Below are 13,725 nucleotides of genomic sequence, written 5' to 3' on the forward strand. Positions count from 1 at the left end.
TTTGGATTTATCTTAGGTCCTTGGACTATCCAGCTGCTGTTTCCTGGCCCTCCAGGCAATGTTAGGGGTAGGCTTCCCCTCATGGCATGGGTCTTAAGCTGGACCAATCATTGATTGGCCACTCCTACAATTTCTGTCCCACCTTCACCCCAGCACATCTTGTAGGCAGGACAGAATATACATCGAAGGTTTTGTGCTGGGTTGGGGACACGTACATTATTGCATACATCAGCATCTTTTAAACAACCAGACATCGGGCTTCAGATTTAGACACCCTGAGTTCACAGCTATAGTGGTTCCCATTACAGGGTACACTACTGTAATCTTACAGGCAGGGGGAATTGTGGGTCTAAGGTTTTGTGGCTGGGTTGGTATCCCAAACCCTCTACTGGAACTCTTGGCTGGTTACAGGAGATGGCTGGCTCAGGCTTTGTATCTCTCATTGCTAGGAGTCTTAGGGTCACCCTTATTGATTTCTGATAGTGTCCATTGCACTAGGGAGATGCCCCCCCTCCAGTCGTCTCTCCCAGCACTCTCTCCATCCATCTTTCCCAAACCTGATCCTTCCTGTTATGATTCCCACTTCCCTTTTCAGAACCCTACCTCAACCTTGAGTAGTAACCCATTAACCTCTATGCAAATCAGCCTGGCAGCTGCAGCCGGCGGCTTTGGTGTGTTCCTTGTTATTCACTCCAATGTTCTGGGTTCCTGAATGGAACACACACTCACATACGCACACGCACACGTACAGCCTTATATTGTATGCCTTAAACAGCTCAATGGTTGGGCCACTCCCAAACCTATGAGTGGCTAACACTCCCCTCTGATACTCTTGAGTTATTAAAATCTAGATTCCATTTTTGCTAGCCTAGACCCGATCAGGCAGCCCCCTAGGGCCACTCCTCCCCGCTCTCTCTTCTGCACCTCTCCAGCCTGGACCTTACTCCTTTCCTGGCATGGTGACTCCTTCCTCTCTCTCAGTCCCCTTGCCCATGAATCCTAAGGTCCCACCTCTGTATCCCTGCCTAGCCATTGACAACAGCAACTTTATTTACCAATCAAAGCCAGCTGGTGGCAGGGACCCTCAACATCTTGCATGCGGATTCTTGTGCAATTTTGGGAAGCCAAGTAACATAATGCAAGCATTATATCAAATCCATAACACCACCCATCCTTGATGTCTATTCTATTTTTCCTTTACAGTGAGATTCATGCATCCCTCTTGAGCCCTCCTTGTTACTGAGCTTCTTTGGGTCTGTGGATTGTAGCGTGGTTACCCTTTATGGCTAATATCCATTTACAAGTGAGTACATGTCTGTCTTCTGGGTCTGTGTTACCTCACTCAGGATGATCTTCTCTAGTTCCACCCATTTGCCTGCAAATTTCATGATGCCGTTGCTTTTAACAGCCGAGTAGTATTTTATTGTGTAAATGTACCACATTTTCTTTATCCATTCTTTGACTGAGGGACATCTAGGTTGTTTCCAGTTCCTGGATATTACAAATAAATTGCTATGAACATAGTTGAGCAAGTGTCCTTGTGGTAGGATGGAGTGTCCTTTGAGTATATGCCTAGGAGTGTTATAGCTGAGTCTTGAGATAGATCAATTCCTAAGTTTCTGAGAAACTGCCAAATTGATTTCACAAGTTTGTACTCCCACCAGCAATGTAGGAGTGTTCCCCTTGCTCAACATCTTCACCAGCATGAACTATCACTCGAGTTTTTTATTTTAGCCATTCTGTAAGATGTAAGATAGAATCTCAAAGTAGTTTTGATTTGCATTTCTCTGATGGCTAAGGATGTTGAACATTTCTTTAAGTGCTTCGTGGCCATTAGAGATTCCTCTGTTGAGAATTCTCTGTTTAGATCTGTACCCCATTTTTAAATTGGATTATTTGGTTTGTTGATGTCTAATTTCTTGAGTTCTTTATATATTTTTATAATCAGCCCTCTGTCAGATGTGGGGTTGGTGAAGATCTTTTTCAGTTTCATGAGTTCCCATTTATTAATTGTTAGTTCCTTTGATATTGCTTCTGTTCAGGAAGTTGTCTCCTGTGCCAATGTGTTCAAGGACATTTCCCACTTTTTCTTCTTTCAGATTCAGTGTATCCATTTTTATGCTGAGACCTTTGACCCACTTGGACTTGAGTTTTGTGCAGTGAGGTAGATACAGATCGATCTGCATTCTTCTAAATGACAACATCCAGCTAGACCTGTGCCATTTGCTGAATATATTTTCTTTTTTCCATTGTATAATTTTGTCTTCTTTGTCAAAAATCATGTGTCCATAGGTGTATGGATTTACTTACTTCTGGATCTTCAATTTGATTCCATTGATCAACCTGTCTGTTTCTATGCCAATGCCATGCAGCTTTTATTACTGTGTAGTACAGTTTGAAATCAGGATGGTGATAACCTCTGGAAATTCTTTGATTATACAGGATTGTTTTAGCTATCCTAGGCTTTTGTTTTTCCATATGAAGTTGAGTATTGTTCTTTCAAGGCCTGTAAATAATTGCATTGGAATGCTGATGGGAATTGTGTTGAATCTGTAGATTGCTTTTGGTAAATGGCTATTTTGACTATGTTAATCCTTCTGATCCATGAGTATGGGAGAGCTTTCCATCTTCTGAAATCTTCTCCAATTTCTTTCTCCAAATCATGAAGTTCTGGTCATACATGTCTTTGTTTTGTTTGGTTAGTTACATCAAGATATTTTATATTATTTGTGGCTATTGTGGGTCATATTGTTTCCCTGATTTCTTTCTCAGCCCATTTATCATTTGTATAAAGGAGGGTTACTGACTTTTTTGAGTTAACTTTGTATTCAGCCACTTTGTCTATCGGCTATAGGAGTTTCCTGGTAGAATTTTTGGGGTCTCTTGTATATACTATCATATCATCTGCAAATAGCAATATTTTGACTTCTTCCTTTCCAATTTGTAACAACTTGATCTCCTTTAGTTGTTTTATTGCTCTAGCTAAATCTTTAAGTCTATATTGAATAGATATGGAGAGTAGACAGCCTTGCCTTGTCCCTGATTTTAGTGAGATTGCTTTAAGGTTCTCTCTTTTTTGATGCTGGTTATCAGCTTACTGTGTGCTGCCTTTGTTGGGTTCAGGTATGTCTTTTGTATCCTGATCTCTCCAAGACTTTTATTATGAAGCGTCTTGGATTTTTTTGTCAAAGACTTTTTAGCATCTAATGAGATGATAATGTGGATATTTTTTCTTTCAGTTTGTTTATATGGTGCATTACATTGATGGATTTTCCTATGTTGAACCATCCCTGTATCTTTGGGATGAACCCTACTTGATCATGATGGATGATCTTTTGTTTTTTGTTTTTGTTTGTTTTTTGTTTGTTTTTTGAGACAGGGTTTCTCTGTATAGCCCTGGCTGTCCTGGAACTCACTTTGTAGACCAGGCTGGCCTTGAACTCAGAAATCCACCTGCCCCTGCCTCCCAAGTGCTGGGATTAAAGACGTGCGCCACCACGCCCGGCTGATGGATGATCTTTTTAATGTGTTCTTGGAGTCGACTTATGAGTATTTTATTGAATATTTTTGTACCAATGTTCATGAGGAGAATTGGTCTGAAATTCTCCTTCTTTGATGAGTATTTGTGTGATTTAGGTATCAGGGTGACAGTGACCTCATAAAATGAATTTGGCAATGTTCCTTCTGTTTCTGTTTTGTGGAATAATTTGAGGAGTATTGGCATTAACTCTTCATTGAAAGTCTGGTAGAATTCTGCACTAAAACCATCGGGCCCTGGGCTTTTACAGGAAGGGGGGTGGCAGGGGAGACTTTTAATGACTGATTCTATTTCATTAGAGATTATAGGTCTTGTTTATCTGATCTTGATTTAACTTTGGTAAGTGGTACCTATTGAGAAAATTGTCTATTTCTTTTAGAATTTCCTATTTTTTGAAGTATAGGTTTTTGAAGTGGGACAATGATTCTTAGGATTTCCTCAGTATTTATTGTTATGTATGTCTCCCTTTTCATTTCTGAATTTGTTAATTTGGATATTCTCTCTCTCTCTCTCTCTCTCTCTCTCTCTCTCTCTCTCTCTCTCTCCCTTTTAGTTTGATTGGCTAAGGGTTTGTCTACCTTGTTGATTTTCTCAAAGAACCATCTCTTTGGTTACTTCTTGTATTATTCTCTTTGTTTTTATCTTATTAATTTCAACTCCGAGTTTGATTATTTCTTGTTGTCTACTCAACTTGGGTGTGTTTGCTTCTTTTTGTTTTAGAGCTTTCAGGTGTGCTGTTAAGTTGTAGTATGAGATCTTTCTAATGTCTTTATGAAGGCCTTTAGAGCTATGAACTTTCCTCCTAGCACTACTTTCATTGTTCCCATAATTTTGGGTATGCTGTGCCTTTATTTTCATTGATGTCTAGAAAGTCTTTAATTTCTTTCTTTCTTTCTTCTTTGACCAAGTGAGCATTCAGTAGAGAGTTGTTCAATTCACGTGAGTTTGTAAGTTTTCTCTTGTTGAAGCTCAGATTTAATCTATGGTGGTCTGACAAGATAATGGGGTTATTTCAATTTTCTTGTATTTGTTGAGAGTTGCTTTGTGACTGAGTGCATAGTCAATTTTGGAGAAGGTTCCATGAGGTGCTGAGAAGAAGGCATATTCTTTTGTGTTTGGGTGAAATGTTCTGTAGATATCTATTAGGTCCATTTGAATCATAATGTCTGTTCATTATTTCTCTGTTTAGTTTCTGTCTCAATGACTTGTCCATTGGTGAAAGTAGGGTGTTGAAATCTCCCACTATTAATGGGTGGGATTTGATAATGTGTGATTTAAGATTTAGTAATGTTTCTTTTTACAAACATGGATGCCCTTGCATTTGGGTCACAAATGTTCAGAGTTAAGATGCCATCTTGGTGGATTTTTTCCTTTGATGAGTATGAAGTGTCCTTCATCATTCTTTTGTTTAATTTTGGTTAAAGTCTTTTGTTAGATATTAGAATGGCTATACCACCTTGCTTCTTGAGTCCGTTTGCTTGGGAAAGCGTTTTCCAGCCCTTTTCTCTGACATAATGTCTATCTTTGATGTTGAAATGTGTTTGTTGTGTGCAATAAAAGGATGGATCCTGTTTTCACATCCATTCTGTTAGTCTGTGTCTTTTTATTGGAGAAGTTAGTCCATTGATACGAGAGATATTAATGACCAATGATAGTTAATTCCTGTTATTTTGCTGTTGGTGGTGGTTGGGTGTGTGTGTGTGTGTGTGTGTGTGTGTGTGTGTTTCCCCTTTATTGGTTTTGCTGGTATGAAATTATTTCGTTTTCTTGGGTGTATTTAACTTTCTTGAGCTGGAGTTTTCCTTCTAATATTTTCCATAGGGCTGGACTTGTGGATAGATATTGTTTAAATTTGGTTTTGTCATGGAATATCTTGTTTTCTTCATCTATGATAATTGAAAGTTTTTCTGGGTATAGTACTCTGGGCTGGCATCTGTGGTCTCTTAGAGTCTATAAGACATTTGTTCAGGCCTTTCTGGCTTTTAGAGCCTCTGTTAAGAAGTTGAGTATACCAACAAGAAGCTGAAAGAGTCAGATGCAGATATTTACATCTAACCAATGGACAGAAACTGCTGACCACTGTGGTTGAAAAGGAAAACTGGAAGAAGCTGAGGAGGAGGGTGACCCTATAGGAGGACCAGCAGTCTCAATTAACCTGGACCCCCAAGATCTCTCAGACACTGGACAACCAACCAGGCAGCGTACGCCAGCTGAAATGAGGCCTCCAACACATAGACAACAGAGTACAGCTGGGTCTGGGTTCAGTCAGAGAAGCTGTACCTAACCTTCAAGAGACTGGAGGTCCCAGGGAGTGGAGAGGTTTGGAGGGGTGGGGGGTGTGGGGAACATCTTCATGACTGGGAGGAGGTATGGGATGTGGAATAGTCAGAGGGAGGACTGGGAGGGGGATAAAATCTGGAGTGTAAAACAAAAGATTAAATAATAAAAACAGAAGTTGGGTATAATTCTATAGGTCTGCCTTTATATATTACTTGGCCTTTTTCCTGTGCATCCTTTAATATTCTTTCTTTGTTCTGTATATTTAGTGTTTTGATTATTATGTGTGTGTGTGGGGGGCTTTCTTTTTGGTCTAATCTATTTGGTGTTCTGTAAGCTTCTTGTACATTTACAGGCACCTCTTTCTTTAGGTTAAGAAAATTTTCTCTTATGATTTTGTTGAAAATATTTCCTGGGCTTTTGATCTAGGAATAATCTTCTTCTTCTTCTTCTTCTTCCTCCTCCTCCTCCTCGTCCTCTTCCTCATCCTTCTCCTCTTCCTCTTCTTCTTCTTCCTCCTCCTCCTTTTCTTAGAATCTTATTTTTTCTTAGGTTTTTTTTTAAATAGGGTCCCAGATTTCCTGGATGTTTTGTGTTAGGAAGTTTTTAGATCTAACATTTTTTTTTGTTTTGATTGATGTATCAACTTCTCCTATTATATTTTCTATACCTGAGATTCTCTTTTCCATCTCTTGTATTCTGTTGGTGATAATTGTGTTTTCTTTAATGCTTCTATTTTCATTTTCAGATCTTGGACAGTTTTATTTATTTTCTTCATCTTTTTTTATTGTATTTTTCCACATTTCTTTGAGGGATTTAAGTTCCTCTTTAAGGGCCTCTGTCATCTTCATAAGGTTGGAATTAGGTCATTTTCTTGTGCTTCAGAGCTGTCTTGGAATACCCAGGGCTTGCTGTATTAAGGATAGCTGGGCTTTGGTAGTGTCATATTGTTAATTGTGGTTTTGTATTGGCCTTTAGTCATCTGGGTTTGGGGTTAGTATAGGTTTAGCTTCTAATTGCTTAGTCTATCTTTGTTAAATGTCTTTTTTTCCTTGGTTTCTGTTCCCTCTCTTGTTTTCTGGCTTGAGTGGCCCGGGGTTCTGATGACTTTTGAGTCTTCAGGTCTCATAGGGTGTCTCTGATGGAGTTTTTGTGGCCCATGTGATCTCTTGCTTTGGGGTGTCAATGTTGCCTCTGAAGTTCCAAGTAACTGAGTGGCCTCTGGAGTTCTAGTTACCTGCTTGGTCCCTGGAGTTCCTAGTATGGCATGGCCTCCAGTAAAGCAGAAGTGTTCTGCCAAAGTTGAGAGCCCAAACATGGGGCTTAGGCAAGTTGCTATCGAGGGATGTTGGATGGGCTTTAAGTAGGACTAGCAGGCAATGGGATGTATTTTACCTGGGGTTCCCTAGTACAGTGTGGCCTCTGATAAAGCAGAAATCTGCCTGAGTTGTGGGCTGGAATATAGAGCCCAGGGGAGGGGGTGCATTTTGGGGTTGTTGGATAAGCTTTAAGGAGTGCTGGGTGGTGGTGATGAAGCTCAAGTTTTTAAAGATACATGAAAACCAATAAACAAAACCAAAGCTCATATCCATAGATAATAGAAAAGCATATATTTTCAGTAAAAATCAATGCATCTTCAAAGAATAGTTGCACTCCAGAATTTCCGGCAACCATTAAAAGAACAAAGAACATTGTGTCCTCTGAACATGATGGGGACTGGCACAAGTGAGGCTGAGCCGTGCCAAGGGCTTGACGTATATGTGAGGCAAATGGCTGAACTATAAACAAAGATGTACTTGTATGAGAACTAATACTTTGGCATCATAAATGAGCTCTAAAAGTGTAAGAGAAATTAGTTGCAGTTAGTATACAATGTGAGTATGACATTCTACAAATTCTGAACATTCTATCTCGGATCTTTTCAAGGAATGGGCAATGAATGTTGTGTGACTTTGGGTCCACACATGCTTTACCTCTCTGGGCAGAAGGGTCCTTTCTGTGGGGTGGAGGAGACTAAGCCAGTGCCCTCAGACACTTCCACTGTTTGGTACAGTAAATAGGAGTAAGTACCACCCATAGGACTGGCTCTGATTATAGAATGCCTTGTAAACAAAAACAAGGACCTAGTTTGGCACCAGCATCCTGTGTCCCTAGGCTGGAGGCCGCCTACTCTTTCAGCTCATCTGTTTAGGAAGTTTAGATTTTCACAGCTGGTCCTACCATTTACTGATATTAGAAGGGGCTACTCTGAACCATCACTGCTCAAACCAGCCATTGTCTTTTGTGCCTTAAGTTGGGGTGTCTATTAGCCAAGCAGGATCCTCTTAGCTGGGGGTAGAAGCCACTTCAAAGGCAGTTCCTCCCTGTCTGGTAGAGGGTAGGGAAACAGGAAGACCCAAGGGGCGCTCCCCTGCTTGGCTGCGCCGTGTACCATACTGTGCCAAGAGGGTTGCAGGACAGCTGGGACTTGCAACTGATCTTCATGGGTAATGGAGACAGGAAGAAGGAGCCTCCTCCATTTTCTTTTTAATAAAAATGATTTATCGTGTGTGTGCAAATACAGTGTGCAATGGAGTTCAGAGGACAATTTATGGGCTCTCTCTCTCTCTCTCTCTCTCTCTCTCTCTCTCTCTCTCTCTTTCTCTCTCTTTTCTCTGTTAGATCCCAGATTATCAAACTGGGTGGAAAGCATTTCACTGGATGAGCCATGTCATTGCCTATGTATCCATGTCTTTGTTTTTGTTTTTGTCTTTTTATTTCAGTACTAGGAATGAGAGCCAGGGCCCTGTATAGCTGGTATTTATTTTTATATTATTTGTGTGGATGAGTGCAGCCAAATGTGTGCCCCAGTGAACATGTGCCAGTCAGAGGACAACTTTGGGGGGGGGCTGGTTTGCTCCTTCCACCATGGGACCTGGAGATCAAAGTCAGGCTGTCTATCACACAAGCGCCATCTTGCTGACCCTGTTTCTTTGTTTCGAGGGGAGAGACAGGTTTTCATATAGCCCAAGCTGGCCTCCAACTCATCTATTCACATTCCTTAAGGTTGGGCCAGAACTAGATATAGTGACACAGCTGCCTCCGGTGGGTCGCTGTGACTCCAGCTCCCTCCTACAGTCAGAGGAAGCAGAGCACATGTGCCAGGCAGCCGCTGGTAAAGGAATCTACAGCCACCTTCAACCTGTCTCAATGGAGGCTTTTACACCATCGGCAGGTTTATTTAGAGTTTACTAGTATGCCAGTTGTAGTAGCTAATGTAATGCTTTTGCTCTTGAAGATACTCTTTTAGTTTAGTTTGGTGTGTGTGTGTGTGTGTGTATGTGTGTGTGTGTGTGTACATGTTCACCCGGGTGTCCAGAGGCCAGAAAAGGGCATAAATCCCCTGGAGCTGGTGTTATAAGTAGTTCCTAGCCACTTCATATGAATGTTGGAAGCCAAACTCGGGTTCTCTGAAAAGGCAAGTGCTCTTCCCCTCTGCCCCAAGACAGATACGTTTACTAACTTACTTCACAGAGGAGAAAAACCCCTGAGACTCCCAGGTTGTATGTGAGCAAGATTTTGAAATTGGGTGGTCTGTGCATGAGAAATTAATGAACTGACTAACAACTGTATTCTCATAAGTCACTAGATTTAAGAATAGCCATGACAAGGCCTGCCCAAGCACTCGGCAGGAGAGAGCCTCTTCCTGTGTCAGGCAACGTCCCGGCCCGGAGCTATCCCACACAGGTGGGATGGCCTTAGAGGCACAGAAGATCCTGTCTGTGGGTGAGTGTGTGGGGGAGGGGTGCTTGAGGGAGTTTCCAGAGCAGTCTGGCAGTTTCTCTGAGCATGAAATTTATGAACCAGATGGGAGCCTCCAAACAGACGAAGAACACCAGGGACCCAGGACATAACCTGCATGGCAACGGGGATGAGCAGAGGTGTCACTGTGTTCAAGGCATCAACAGTGCATCTAACAAAGTGCCGGTCTGCCCAGAACGTGTGTCAGCCCTTTCAAGAGTTCTTCTCTGGTTAATGAAGGAGTCATCTTACCCACATCTCTTACCTGAGTGATGCCACGCTGCTCCACACAGAGAAACAATAGTGTTTGGGAATGAAAGTGCCTGGCATCAAAAGAATATTGTCAGGTCATTAAGCACAGCTTCTCAGCGCACTGCCCTAGTGTTTTCTTGCCCATGCTTTGGCAACCCCTGCCCCCATTTCCTAGCTATCTGGATCCTATCTTTGGGAGTCACAGCTACTCCAGATCAGCTGCACCTGCCTTAGAAAGCCGTACTGCAGGCAAGACAGGGCTCAGAGAACTCAGCTGCTGCAGCTCGCAGTAACTCAGCAAGATGCAATGCAGGTGACTGGTGCAATGCAGGATTTGAGACTGGTCTATATGTGGGGCCTATGATTGGTAGAACTGGAAACTGTACTGTGGTTGGTGCAAATGCAGTTTACACCAGCACAAAATAAATAAATAAATAAATAAATAAATAAATAAATAAATAAATAAATAAAGGTAAGGCTCAAAAACCTTAATCTGTACACACACTCTCATCTCGAGTCAGCCCTGAGGAGCCTTCTCTACCCTGTAGTGCTCTGTTAGGCCAGGTCTTCACCCTTGGCTTCTGAGAACGCACTGAGCATACTAAAGCAGAGACATTCTGGGAAGGAGGATGCTCTGGGCCCAAGGGCTTCTGTGTACTTTGTCAGACATTTGTCGCACAGAGGGAATGGATAACTGATGTCTCTGAGGGTACACTTGAAGCTGCCTCAGGCTCCACCCTCCCTAAGTTCCTTTCACAAAAGTGTCTCCTTTAGTCAGACTCTTGCACAGTGAATGTGCATTTTTGCAGACCCAGATCAAGGCAGTAGGTTTTTAGATGACTTTTGAATGATTTTTATTCCCTGAAAAAAAAAAACATAATGTCTTCTTTAGGAGAAGAATGTCATGGCAGTAAAGCATTTGGCAAGTCGCCTTTCAGGAGCGCTCCCTGACACCAGACCATGTCCCATCTCCTCTGCATGTGTCCCTCCTACCGATCTTCCATGATCCCTTCTCAACAAAAACAAGAAGCCCCCAAGCAACAGCAGCCAGAGAGATAAAAGAATAGGAAAAAAGTTTTCATTTTACAAACAGATCCCTAAAACACTTGAAGTTCAGAGAAGTTAAATGACTAGTCTTAAAGTCACAAAACCACCAAGTCACTGAGTTCAGATTCCAGGCTGTCTATTGTCTCATTTAATCTTTCCCATAAAACGCCAGGGCAGAGAAGAGAGCTAACCTTTACCTTGTGCATGTTACACACCAGCCTCCTTCCATGCACTCTCATTTAATTCCCGCTACATCTGTAGCAGAGACGGCAGCACTGCTCTGCAACCCTGTACATCGCAGCTCTGCCCATCACTATAGTTTTACAGCCAGGAAACAAAGGCAAGGAAAAGCGAAGAGATGGCCCTATCAGGAGGTGACACTGTCACAGCCATTGGGAAAGGCTCTCTGCTTCAGCTCCCCTTCACAGAGGTCTGCTCCAAGCTCTGCCACTCATGGTGGGATTCTGCAGGAATTCTACCTTCCTCTTGCCTGAATCCCAGGCCATACTTTTCATGACTTGAGACACATATAAAACACAATTGCCCATGCATCTAGTATTTCAGTAGAACACCGATACTCCATTAAGCACCAAATTTATTTCTATATAATGTGCTTTGTCAAAGACTATCTGCCTAAATGTCATTCTTATTCATGCTGACATGGAAATGTATGTTAAGTGTTTAAAATAAAAAGTATAATCATCTTGATGTCACTAAAAAAGGATTTGCATTGGAAAATACAGAATCAGGCTAGTGCTTTGTGGTTCTGTAGCAGTAAGCTTGGGTATTTCTCTTAGCAGTATCAGAGCAGCTTTGCTGCCCCAAGCATCCTGTGCTGTTCCCACAACCCACCTCCCACAATCATTGCTCTTGCTCTCTCTAGAGATGCCTCTTCCCCCAAAAGAATATTGTTGGACTTACAGAATATGCAGCCTGTCTGACACGTCACCTGGTAATCTGCATTTGTGTGTTGTATGTGTTATATGTATATATGTGTTATATGTATATATATGCAAGTGTGTGTGTGTGTGTGTATGTGTGTGTGTGTGTGTGTACATATACATGCATTATGTGTGTGAAGGCACCTGTCACTGATATTAGGTGTATTCAAATTATCTCCACTCAATTTTTTTGTGACACAAAAATTCTCTTTCTCTTTCTCTCCCTAGCCTTTGGGAACTTGGAAGTCCCATCTCTTTCTCCCCCGCCCCCAGCCACTGGTCACTGGCATCTTTATTGATAGATCAAAACCCAATTAGTGGGGAGGACCGTCCCTATGTGCTTGTGGATTAAAGGTATGTGCCACCATGCCCAATAATGTTATAGTTTTGTAAGAAACAGGCAACATTCTTTTCAGATTGGCTGAGTCAGACGTTTTGAGTTCCCACTAGAAATGGATGGAGTTCCCCTCCTCAGCAGCCACGTTCTGTGGTACCAGTGCTCTCAGCCTATACCACTCTTCTTGATGTAGTGGTTCATTTGGTTTCTAATGGCAACAATGTGGCACGTCTTTCCAGTCTTCTGCCATCTGTACTGTCTGTCCCTTTATTCATAAGGGAAACATTCTAAGACCTCAGTGGATCCTTGCAACCTTACAGTACCAGACTTTCTGTGTGTTTTTCTATCTCTATATATGTATGATAAAGTTAAACTTGCAAATCTTAGTAAGATATTAATAACCAATAATACAACAGTTATAAAAATATACTGCAGCAATAAATGTGACCTCTTAAACTACCTTACTTTACTGTAATTTTGAGCAAGCCCAGTAAATGATTTCTTTCCTTTTAAAGTGAAGTCAGTTTTACCTTTTCTTTGCTACAGGAGGCACTGCTTGGCTCCCCCAGCTGCATTTTCAGAGCACTGCCCTTGAGCTTGGGGTCATTATTAGGCACAGTAAGGGTTAGCTGGACTCTAGCACTGAAACGCTGCAGCAGTCGCTCTGATGGGCAGGCGCTGGTGTGTCCAGCATGGATATGTAGGGCGTGTGAATGACCTGTGTCCCCTATGTCCCCTATGTCCCCTATGTCCCCTAGTGGGACAGAAAGGATGAGGAGCTGCTTTACCACACTAACCAGAATGGCGCATAACTTCAGGACTTGAGAATTGCTTACTTCTGGATTTTGACATTTAAATTTTCTGGTCTACAGTGAAACCACAAAGGGGAGAATATTCTTTATCTGGCTTAGTAAGGTCTGTTGTCTATTTTTCCACAAAGGGTTGTTATAGATATATTTTAAAATTAATATTCTATTTTCCAAACTCAGAGCCTTAACCACCTCTCCTTTCCAAGGCTTTAAAAAGAGTTTAATATTTTTTGTTTTATTGATTATTTGGGAATCTCATATGCACCCCAGTTATACTTGCTTCCCCATGTCAGTCCCCCTTACTGGTGACTCCTCACCTCCTAAAAAGAAAATGAAAGAAAAAGCCCCCACAAGTCCATTTTGTGTTGTCTACACATTCATGGAACGTGGACAATTCCTAGTGGTCAGTCTCCCAAGGGAAGATGAGTCTTCTCCACCTGCATCCGCACCATCAGCATCAACTGTGGAGAGCAGTGAGACAGCTGGGGAGGAGCAGGACAGTTCTACCAAGCTCATGCCACTGGCTGGCATCTCTGTGAGGCTGCTGAGACCTCAGGGCCAGCTCATACCTCCACAGGTGCAGGCCAGCTCTCTGGCATACCCACACCATGCTGGTGAAGGGGTAGGGCCAGCTCTCCCTGACTCACAGACATAAACATGGCAGCCCAGACCATGGACATCAGACTTCAGGGGTAATGCAGGCCACAGACATCAACACGACCCCTGGTCTTATCAGGACCAGTG

Source organism: Mus pahari, chromosome 8 (genome assembly GCF_900095145.1).
Source record: "Mus pahari chromosome 8, PAHARI_EIJ_v1.1, whole genome shotgun sequence".
In the NCBI taxonomy this organism is placed as follows: Eukaryota; Metazoa; Chordata; class Mammalia; order Rodentia; family Muridae; genus Mus; species Mus pahari.